The sequence below is a fragment of the Mus caroli genome, chromosome 1 (assembly GCF_900094665.2).
Source record: "Mus caroli chromosome 1, CAROLI_EIJ_v1.1, whole genome shotgun sequence".
NCBI classification, from domain to species: Eukaryota; Metazoa; Chordata; class Mammalia; order Rodentia; family Muridae; genus Mus; species Mus caroli.
This window is the reverse complement of record NC_034570.1, coordinates 122,641,694-122,652,644: the sequence shown is the minus strand read 5'-3', so window position 1 is coordinate 122,652,644 and position 10,951 is coordinate 122,641,694. Positions and strand designations below refer to the sequence as shown.

General features: G+C 44.5%; 1 protein-coding gene and 1 pseudogene across 2 annotated transcripts in view; both read left to right on the top strand.

Moving 5' to 3' along the window:
• Positions 1–10,951, top strand: part of Mapkapk2 (MAPK activated protein kinase 2) — a 46,320-nt gene that overhangs the window by 21,593 nt on the left and 13,776 nt on the right. The gene's annotated exons all lie outside the window — the stretch shown is intronic.
• LOC115032392 lies at positions 2,921–3,013 on the top strand (annotated as a pseudogene).

Genomic DNA, 10,951 nt, shown 5'->3' with positions numbered 1-10,951 from the left:
ACTTTGTAGACCAGGCTGGCCTCGAACTCAGAAATCCGCCTGCCTCTGCCTCCCGAGTGCTGGGATTAAAGGCGTGTGCCACCACGCCCGGCTTCCACCTATCTTTTACCTCATACCCATGGCCTAGCAGTTGTTTTGCTTTGTGAGACATTTTTATTTGAAATGCATATTCCCTCTTTTAAGATCCCGAGTCCTGAAGCTCCAAATGATTCAGGTCCCTGGAAACCAAAAGGGCGAGGATGAGAGAGATCTTAGCTGGTTTTAGGCATTGATAGCCAGGAGGGGTTCACTGGTGTCCTGTGCTTTTCTGGGGAGACCCACAGGGTCTCCTTGCACCAGGCATGTCTTAGATCACACGAGGAAGAAAACGGTGAAAGTGACTTGTCTGTAGTTTCTCAGTAAGCTAATTGTAGCATTAAGTTAACACCAGCTTGCTCTGCTTTCCCACATATTCTTGATCTCTCAGCAAAGTCCATCACATGTTATCTGTGGGGCCAGATTTAGATGATTTGTGTCAGGGGTGGGGACAGAGAAGGTAATCTTAAAATTATTGAAACTGGACTTTTGAAAAATATGTGATTTTTTTTTTCACCCAGAAAATTTATTTCTTTAATTGTCTTTGGCTTCCATAATATTCTTTGTGCCAGAAACAGACACACACACACACACACACACACACACACACACACAGAAAGCTGGGGCTAAGGGAGGGGGCATCTACTTATTGATTCAGATGCTTGCTGTGGCTCACCTGCGGAGTGGAGCATCCATGGTCCAGGGCTGCTTGGACTTGAGGCTACTTCTTGAGGAGTCCTTGGTGAAGCAGCAGGCTCCTGCTTTTGGCCTGTGTAGATCTGATCTGCTGGAGATGAGCAGAGGTCTGATTGACATCTGTGTATTTGGTTTTTATCTAGAAAAGTGGTTTCTAGAGATGTTATAAATATTGAGCTGTCAAAGCTGGACAGAAACATGCTCTCACCCCTGCACTGGGCGTTGATCTCTTCCGCTCAGGCTAGGATGGGTGGGACTTGTTTCTGACTGTCACATAATGATGCAGCTGGTCCCATAGGAGTAGGAATTGATAATATCCAAGGTCTGAGTGCCTTGCATTTGCTCTGTGCTGGCTAGAGTTGCATGTCACCAGGTCAGCCTGGCCTTCCACAGTTCTTACGTTGAGTGACCCTTTTGTGGGCTGAAAGGAGCACCCTGTATACTTTACTCCTGTGACCTCCAGCCTCCTTTTGGTCCCGTGTGGTGCAGGAGCCTGGCTGTTCTTTCTCTTTTTTGCCTTACTATGATGTGTGGTTAACATTATCTGCTCAGCCACCTCGTTCTTGCATTGGCCATTTACCATATTGTTCTGTCACCCTTTGCACTCTGAGCTGACCTGTCCGAACAGTTCATCGTATTTGCAGGGACTTCAGAGTGGGTTAGACACCAGCGCATGACACCTTGTACTTCCAGTATGCATTTGCACTAGAATCTAGTATTTGCTAATGTGTGCGGCTCTCTGTCTCTGTCTCTCTCTCTTTTTTGGTAAAATTAAATAGCAATGAGATACAAAAATCTTAATTTGATGAAGCTTAACAGGGGTTCCATATAAAACCCCAGTCTCTATAGCAAAAAGCTTATTACTTTAGTAAATTCCTCCATGCTCTCTCAATGGTACCAATATATACCCCTTGACAAGATGAACACACACACACACACACCACTCCACTCTTGTATGTATGTGTGTGTGTGCGCGCCTGTGTGTATGCATGTATGTATATATGTATGTGCATGCCTGTGTGCATGCGTGAACGACCTGTGGTGTGAGGTTTATCCACATGGTTGCATGTGCTGGCGGTCTGTTACTCCCTGTGCTGAGTCCTGTTTCATTGTGTGGGCACGATAGTTGCTTATCTTCTCTCCTGTGGATGGGCGTTTGGGTTGTCTCCAGCTTTGAGAACGGAGGACTCAAGCTCCAAGAGCTTCCCACACAGGTCTTTTTCTTGTGAGCCTAGTGTTTTCATCTCTCCCGGGGAAGTAGCTGGCGTGTGATTGCATGGGTACTGGAGGCTGCCTATTCCTGGCCAGCTGCCCTGCCTTCTGACTGTCTGAGATTAGGGCGAGCCCACTCTTCAGCTGAGTTACTCTCCCCAAGAGAGTGGGCTTTCCTTGGAGCCTGCCCAACTTTTTCCAGAAGAGGAAAATGGCAGTCTTATAAGACTTTATCATTGTTGACCTGCTTGCTGCCACTGAGAAACATAGAATTTAGTCTGCTTTGGGCCCCTGACTCCCCTTTGAGGGCTGTCTCTTCAGGCCTGTTGCTCTAGTTTTGTGGACTGTTTCTCTTGTGTTGTGGTCCTCAGATCTGCCACAGCGTGGTTTTCCTCTTCTGAGCAGGGGCATAGTTTTCTCTGTGTGGCCTAGAGCCTAGCTGCGGCACCCTGGGTGTGGTATGTGTGTGTGCAGTGCAGACCGTGGGTGGTGCTGTGCCGTGCCAGATGAGTTATTGTCCATCACAGTGCTGCCCATCCGACTGACTGACGTTGCTGTTAAGATACTCAGCGTGATGTCACATTGAATCCTTGATACCCAAAACAGGAGCTGCACACATTCTGTTTGCTCTTGTCTCATTTAATCGCTGCTTCTAGCTGATGAAAAAACTACTGCTAAAATTAGCTTTATCGGCACCCTGGTTTAAACCAGCCTTTCTTAGCTGTGGTCTTATTGACTAGACGCATCGTTGTGCTAGGGGCCAGGGAGAGTGGGGGTAGGGTCGAAGTTGATGTTGTCCTGGGCTTTGTAGGAATGAGCAACATTAAGGCTTTCACTGCTTAGATGCAGTTGCCGTGTGCTCCCCAAAGCAGTGATAATGAACACTTATGCCAGATAACTGCCAAGTGTGCCCTGGGGCAAGCATCAGTGTAGTTTGGTGGTACCACACTCACTAAAGATGGAACTATACAGAGAAGACAGCGTGGCCCCTACACAGGACATGCACATCCGTGAAGCAATCCATCACTTTCCAGAGGATGGGTCTCTGCTAGGTTTGTGGGGCAACATTTAGTTCCCTTGGAGTCTTTTGTTCCTGCTGATCAGGAAGTAGAATGAAGTGGTCTTGATGGGGGGAGGGTCAGCCTAGTTTGAAAACAGGTCCAAGCTGTTGCTTTTTTCCTAAAGCTAATCATTATGGATCTCTAGTGTACATACTTCCAAGTTACGTGTTTTGTGTGGTCTTCATTTTCTAACGTTCATGAGTTTCACCGACTACAGATGGAATGACCAGTCCTCGGCAGCGTGGCTCAGCTTTCGGCTGCCATGGTGTATTAGCATTGAGTGATTGTGTGGAGGACAAACTTCGCTGTGAGCTCCCGAGTGCGCAGGTCACCGTGCACATGGTAGTATTGTGAGCAGTGACCAATCTTTTTACGGTCAGTTGGTTATTGGTCGGCAGGCCATCTGGGAAGGTTTGTGCTTCTGTTTCTTCCTTGTCTCTAACGGAGAAACTTATGGCATATTTTGATACATATTTGATACACATTTAGATACTATCACTGTCTGCATTAAGTGGCTGAGGGTAGTGTAGATTGAGAAAATGAAGTCATTGGTTAAGGCCAGGCAAGGTTGAAGTTGGTATTTGAATGAACTTTAGAACTATGCCTTTAGTCACAATTCTTTACACCCTTAGTTTTTCTTAGAAATAGCTTAATAACAAAAACCAACAACAAGTACGTTTACTGCAGGAGGCACAGATCTAAGCCCAGTTTTGTTAGCCCCTCCCTGAGGAAGATACATTATTGTCCCATTCTGTGTGGAAGGGGACTGGAGGCCTGACGATAGGAACCTCCTTGGGGCCACTGCCCAGATGGTGGCAGACTGGCTGGGTCCACCCTAGGCAGGCAGACAGAGCCTTTGCTCCCTGGTATCTGGAGCGACTCCTGTGACAAGGTTCCTTCCTCCTCTGCTGTTGTAGTGACTCAGGAAATACTAACAGGTCTTGGAGGTGATTTTTGCCTCATTTTTTCTCCTACTGCGTCTTAAAGCAAAAGCAGAAACAAGAAACCCTGTTGCCCAGGCCACGCCTGATCGTCTCTGTCTGTTCTTTCCGTACTGCAGATTTCATAAGCTTGTTGTCGGTGATGTTGTTAGTCAGCTCAGTAGTAAAATATTAGACAAAGCCAGGGATGGCATTCCTTGTTTTTGTCATGGGGTGGACTCTCTGAGTTAATCCGCAAGCAGATTTTTATGGACTACCTCTCACGTGCCGTGTATTGGGGACTTACAACTTGGAACCAAAGAATGGACCAGACATTGCCTTGGTCTGTGGGAGAAGATACCTATTGTGAGTAACACCAGTGTTTTTAGCTTTTGCTTTGTTATGACCAAACACCTTAACAAAAACCATCCGAGGAAGGGTTTAGAGAGTCCAGTCCATAGTCAACGTGGCCCCATGTGCTTGGAGGAACGTAGTAAAAGAGAGCTGTTTATGGGAAATAACAAGATGGGGAGCTGGTGACAGAATCCACTCAAGGACTTACCTTTAGTGACCTGCCTTCTCTAGTCAGGTTTCAACCTCTTAAAGTGTCCAGAACCTCCCAAAATAGCACCACCATGGGGGCCTAAGCATAATTTAGTAACTCTTTGAGACAAGAAATGCTAGTCACTGGCCGTGATTTCTCAGGGAGCCCAGGCTGGATGGTGAAGGCCTAGCTGATGATCTGCCCCAGAGCTTTACCAGAGATGGTGCATGTAAAACAGTCATGTGTTTGGTCTTACTTTAAAACAAGCACTAACTCTGTACCTCTTAGTGGGTACAGTGTTAGCACTCTTGATTGCGGATTGCTTCCTTTCCCATGTTTAGCATGTTCTAGTCTGACATCGAGTCGTCGTGCTAGAACAGATGGGCAGAGTAGCCATGGACATCCCCCCAATTTCTGTTCCCAACAGGGGGGCACTTCCTCCCTGATCAGTTTTGACTTTGGCTGCAGTGTCTAGTTCACGTGCAGAGGCACTCTGCTCTCTTTTCCTGAGCTGACACCCACTCTTGCTAGCAGTTTTTAGGTCTTGGGACCCATCTTTCAGTACCTCACTTTCCCTGTGATTAGGTGATACTAGAGCTCACATTTATGATGCTACTCTGATAGGGAAAGTAATTCCTAAAAGTTTAAAGGGGCTGAGCAGTGGTGGCGCACGCCTTTAATCCCAGCACTTGGGAGGCAGAGTCAGAGGCAGAGGCAGGCGGATTTCTGAGTTCCAGGACGGCCAGGACTACACAGAGAAACCCTGTCTCGGAAAAAAAAAAGGAAAAAGAAAAGAAAAAAAAACTTTAAAGGAAAATCAAAATGGAAGATGTTTTAATTGTAGAAAGCAAAGTCATCTGGAAAGGCAAGGTGTTTCTAGAAATAATAATTTTTCTAGAGATAATCCAGAAAGAAGGCCTCAGACTAAATTTTAGAGTATGCAGAAGGTATGGTATAACCCAGCATTGGACTAATGAATATAAGTCAACAAGGGCTAGGCAGGGTAACCCTTTGCCATTGGGAAATGCCCTAGGGAGCCTCCCAAAGACCCCAGTACCAAATTCCATTCAATCATTTCCTGACACCGTTGGGGAAACTCTTCCATAGAGCAATTAAAAGACTTAGTGCCTGTTTTGAAATACAATTCTGCTCTGGATATCCTCAAGATCAGAAGAGTGTCAGTGGATAAAACAAAGAATTCAGGGGACACCAGAAAACAAATATTTTGGCAAACTGCTACAAATGATCAGAGACCAAAGCTAAAAATACAAATAAATGGCATTGAAATTGAAGGCTTAGTAGACACAGGAGCAGATGTAACAATAATTTCACCAAGATCTTGGTGTCCAGATTGGCCTCTTCAGCAGGTAAGTATTCAGTTTCTAGGGATTGAAACTTTATCTCAGGTAAAACAAAGTGCAAGATGGGTGAGTGTATAGGGCCAGAAGGACAGAGGAAAATGAAAGCCACATGTTGCTAATGTATTCATGAATTTATGGGGATGTGATTTGTTGCAGCAATGGAAAAAACAGATTAACATTCCTCCAACCTCAGAAACAAACCATAAAATAAAGAATATTTCTGAGAAAAATATTAAAAGGCATTATCAGGAGCAGTCACAGACTGTCCAGGCTGGCCAGAAGCAGGGCACAAGGGCTGCAGAGACACTGGACAGTAGGAAAAGCTGAGTTAAATCAGTGGACAGACACTGGGCAGTAGGAAAAGCTGAGGTAAATCAGCTGAGAGACACTGGACAGTAGGAAAAGCTGAGTTAAATAGGCCTGTATATTTTAAAGATGTGTGAACCGCAAATGGAAACTGGAATATGTATTACGTTCGGGAAGAGGTTTTGACTTTGTTTCCACAGGAGAAAAAAGCTGTGGATACCATCAAAATTGATAAAGTTTAGATTCAGACAGGAGAGACCTCTTGAATAGGAGAGTTGATAGTTCATCAAACAGCTTGGTCATTCAGTCCAAATTAACTTATAAAGACTAACACATGTCTTTCATCTGATAAGGCATGAAAAAATAAAAATAAATAATATTTTCAAATGATAATTTCCGAGAGGCATACTTACCGTACTGTCTTGTCTCCTAACTCCATGGTCGAATGTCAGACTGTAGATTGCATGTAGCCCACACCATCTTGAACCTCAGCTTTCGAGTTTTCTTTTTAAATAAAAAGAATATTTTTGTTGTTTGGTATTTAAAGCCACAGGTAAGAGATTTAAGGTATTTTATGATATTCAAAGGGTTACTACAGTTCAAACTTGTTTTCTAAATCTCTGTTAGGTGATCTGGAGCCTAGAAAACAGAGTTTTTTTCTAAATTCCAGAGTTACAGTGAACAAGGTAGTGTTGTGTGCCTTTAATCCCATCACCATGGGACAAAACTCAGATACAGTTTCTAATTAGTATCTTTGCACACTAGAGAAACCACATACCATGTTTAAGGAATTCATATTCAGGTGGGGAATCCCAGCATCTGGGAGGCAGAGGCAGGCACTTAAGAATTACAGTGATTTAAATTTGAAAGCCACTTGCAAAAGGCAGGCTGAAATTCAAAGTGAATGGCCTTTATGATCTAAAAATAAATACACTTAAACCTTGAAAAAATATATGCAAAGAGAAAGGAGAATACAGGTATATTTATCCACTAAAGTATATTTAGTTTCAAAAGAATTCTTTAAAATTTCAATGGAAAGGATACTTTTTCTGTTGCATTTTGCCCTAGGAAAGATATTCTGCCAAAGACTGATCAAAAAAAAAAAAAAAAAAAAAAAAAAAAAAAAAAAAACCCAAGTAGGGGAGGGTTTTGCTTTCATCTTTCCAGTAGAATAAGAGATATATTTTACATCTGGCATTCAGCTTGGTTGGAAGAAAAATCCAACTTGATTGGAGAAGAAGAGAACCTCTAATGTTGCAGAAGGCAGAAGACATCTGAGAACACTGCAGGGGGAGGCCAGGAGACGCCTGACAAAAGGCCGCAGAGGAGACAGTAGCCTGGGATCCTCTCCAGAGGAAGAAGCATCGAGTCTTTACGTTGGGCTGGATGCCCGGAGACGCTCGGGAAGCTCAGAAGCCGGACAACAACGCAGGAGACAGCAAATCTTGAGAGAATCACAGCCATCCCAAAAGACAATTTTAATTATATAGACAGACTCTTCCTGCATGAAAAAACAGGAACTTCCATTTCAGGTCATTTGAGAGCAAGGGTAGGAGTTGGGGATAGAAATGTCACTTGAAAAAGTCAGCACAGTACTCATTGCAATTGTGACCATCAGGGTAAACCCCTACCTACTTTCAATTGCAATCTTCTATTTTTCCTCCTGGAAAAATAGCTCTACAACAAGAAAAATTGGCCATGGTACTACAAAATCTTGAGAGACAAAAGACAGGAGATGCAAAAGAACAGGAACTGCTTAATTGTGAAGCTGTGGTACCTAATGCAATTGAGGCTTAAGATACATGGCCCAAGCCGGGCAGTGGTGGCGCACGCCTTTAATCCCAGCACTTGAGAGGCAGAGGCAGGTGGATTTCGGAGTTCGAGGCCAGCCTGGTCTACAGAGTGAGTTTCAGGACAGCCAGGGCTATACAGAGAAACCCTGTCTCGAAAAAGCAACAACAAAACAAGATGCACGGCCCACTGACAATGGGTAAGAGGCCTGGCTCTCTGGTGTGGCGTTGGGCATTGAAGGCGAGTGCCTAAATGTCTAGTTTATGTGTGGATTCATAAAGACCTAATTGTACCTTGGTAAATAGAAAGGGGAAATAAGATCAGATGAAAGACACTGGATTATAGAAAACAACTGCTGAATTAGATCCACCTGTATCCTTTAAAGATGTTTTACCATCAAAGTGGAACTCAGGGAGTGTGTTAAGTTGGGGAAGAGGTTTTGCCTATGAAAGGCTATTGGTTCTATCAAAATCGATAAAGATCCTATCAGAGTGATGGAAATTTCCACATGAATGGAATGACTCAAGGAGGGAAGAGACGCAGAAAGACAGAAAGCAGACAACATAAAAGGCTCAACACACCAGCTGAAGGACAGTTATTTATCAGAGGGAAAACCTTGCTCTGAAGTGAACATTTGCTGAAGATAGATGATCAGAGCTGCAGTTAGGACCATTGCATCAACAGATCTTCATGAGGACATCCAGATTGTTAAGTTTGTGGATTGGTAATTGTTTCTGTTGTAAAAAGTTAATCTGTGTACTAGTTTTAGCTTAGACAAGAAGGGGGAAATATTTCAGGATATTTGGTCAGATTGTGGACCCTGAAATTGTGTTATTTACTGAAAAAAACCTGTTTGTAGTTGTGGTGTGGTTCACCCTCTCACACACCTTTAATCCTTCTGGCTGGAATACACACACACACCCTTAATATACACCTTTAATCCCAAACCATGAAGGTGAAGTTGGTTTGTAGAAGGAAGCACCCATATTTGAAAGTGATGTCTAATTGAGTGGCAGACAAAGTGATGTATCAGAACGATTTGAGAGGATAAGATATGCCCAATCATTCTGAGAAGAGAGAGGAAAGGGAAGCTACTTAAGAAACCAGTGCAGAGAGAAGAGGGAAGGCAGTTTTACTGGGGCAGTTGTACAGAGGCAGAATGCAGAGAGAGAGCGCGAATAATGTAGACCCAGATAAAGACAGAGAATGAGAAGGAGCCAGTAGATTAGAACATATCGCCAAAGTTAATATGACATCAAGCAGAGCAATTCAGGAGAGGCTGAGAGAAGCCAGTTTGAATCAGTCAGCTTGTAGAGGAGTTTGAGCCAGAATAGCTGAATTGAACCAGTCAGCTAGAGTACAGAAAGGTAGAAAGGGTGAGCGTATTCAGCGGCAAGTCTCGGAGGCTGAAAACATTCTAGGCCTAGGTTAGATTGTACAGAGGCTGGAAGCTTCCATGATGAGGCCTCAGGTAGCAGACAGTCAGTAAGCCTAGAAGATGAAAATTACATCAGGCAAATAAAAGTTAAACTTGCACTGATCCTTGTGTCAGGGCCTCCTGCCTCCTCTGTCCTGGGTTATTGTGTTAGATTCACTTGTCGAGGTGTGGCTGTACCTTTTCAGGCAGATTCCCTTTGGGGTTTCTTCCCATTGCAGCTTTCCCTCAGGATCCAAATAGTGGTTCAAATACTGGCCTAAAACTGCAGATCTCCCCACCCCCTCTCCACCTCTGAATTTGAACAAGGTTGCTTTCTCCCAGTGCGGTGGCCTTGTTCTTGCTTTTGCTAGGGGCAGTCTGTGTTTAAGCATCATGTCTTCCCTGGGTAGTCAGCATAGAGTGGCTGTGCTTTTGCTTCTGCCTTCAGCTGGGCGAGGGATGTCGTCTGAGTAAGGTGAGACAAGACATTACCAAGTGCCCCATTCTTAGAACAGAAGTTATCATCTCTGCCATGTGTATTCTTGTGTTTGGGACATTAGCTCTGTCCTGCATCTGGGCCATGTCTCTCTCTCAGCCATTCTCCCGTGTGTTACACAGACAACTTCCACCTGCTGGGTCTCTCTTGACCCAGCATTCGAGCTGTTGTGTTTGAGTGTTCACAAATTCCTGAGTATTGACTCTCAGTTTGTAGGGCTACTTTTTCTTATCCCCTCCCCTCCCCTCCCCTCCCCTCCCCTCCCCTCCCCATTAGACCTGTTTAGATTTGTGTGCCATGAACTTTATTCAGCTAAGGTGGAGTCCAAAAGATGCTGTTGCATATCCCATTTGACTCAGGACCTGACCGTTGCTGTGGCAGAGCTAACTTACTGAGCTCCTGACCTCCTTCTTCTCTAAATAAAAAGATCTCCTCTGATTCTTATAAGTCTCACCTACTAAATACTGAAAAATTCGTCATTTTCCTTCCTATCCCTTGAACTTTAGCCCAAGGTCAGCTTGAAGAGTTTGGCATGTCTCCTTTCCAGCCGGCTTTGCCTTGATTTCTGGCAATGATGCCTTGTGACTTACTGGAAGCTGTGGCTGATGCAGTCAGTCCATTTAATCAGTTAACCCTGCCCAGTGCCAGTCACTCCTCTACGTCAGGTTTTGCACTGAGCCTCAGAAATGGAGTAGCTCTGTGTCTGTGTGTCTGTCTCTGTGTGTGAGATAATGAGAAACTGCACAGGCCTGGGAACACTGCAGGGACAGTGTCTTAGGGTTTCTGTTGCTGTGATAAAACACCGTGACCAAAACCAAAGTTGGAGAGGGAAGGGTTTATTTTTTATGCTTCCACATAAGAAAGGAATCATCAAAGGAAGTCCAGACAGGAACCCATAAGTAGGCAGGAGCTGATGCAGAGTCCATGGCGGGGTGCTACTTATTGGCTTGCTCCCCATGGCTTGTTCAGTTTTGCTTTCTATAGAACCCAGTACTACCAGCCTAGGGACAGCTCCACCTACAATGGGCCGGACCCTGCCTCACTAATCACTAGTTAAGAAAATGCCCTTCAG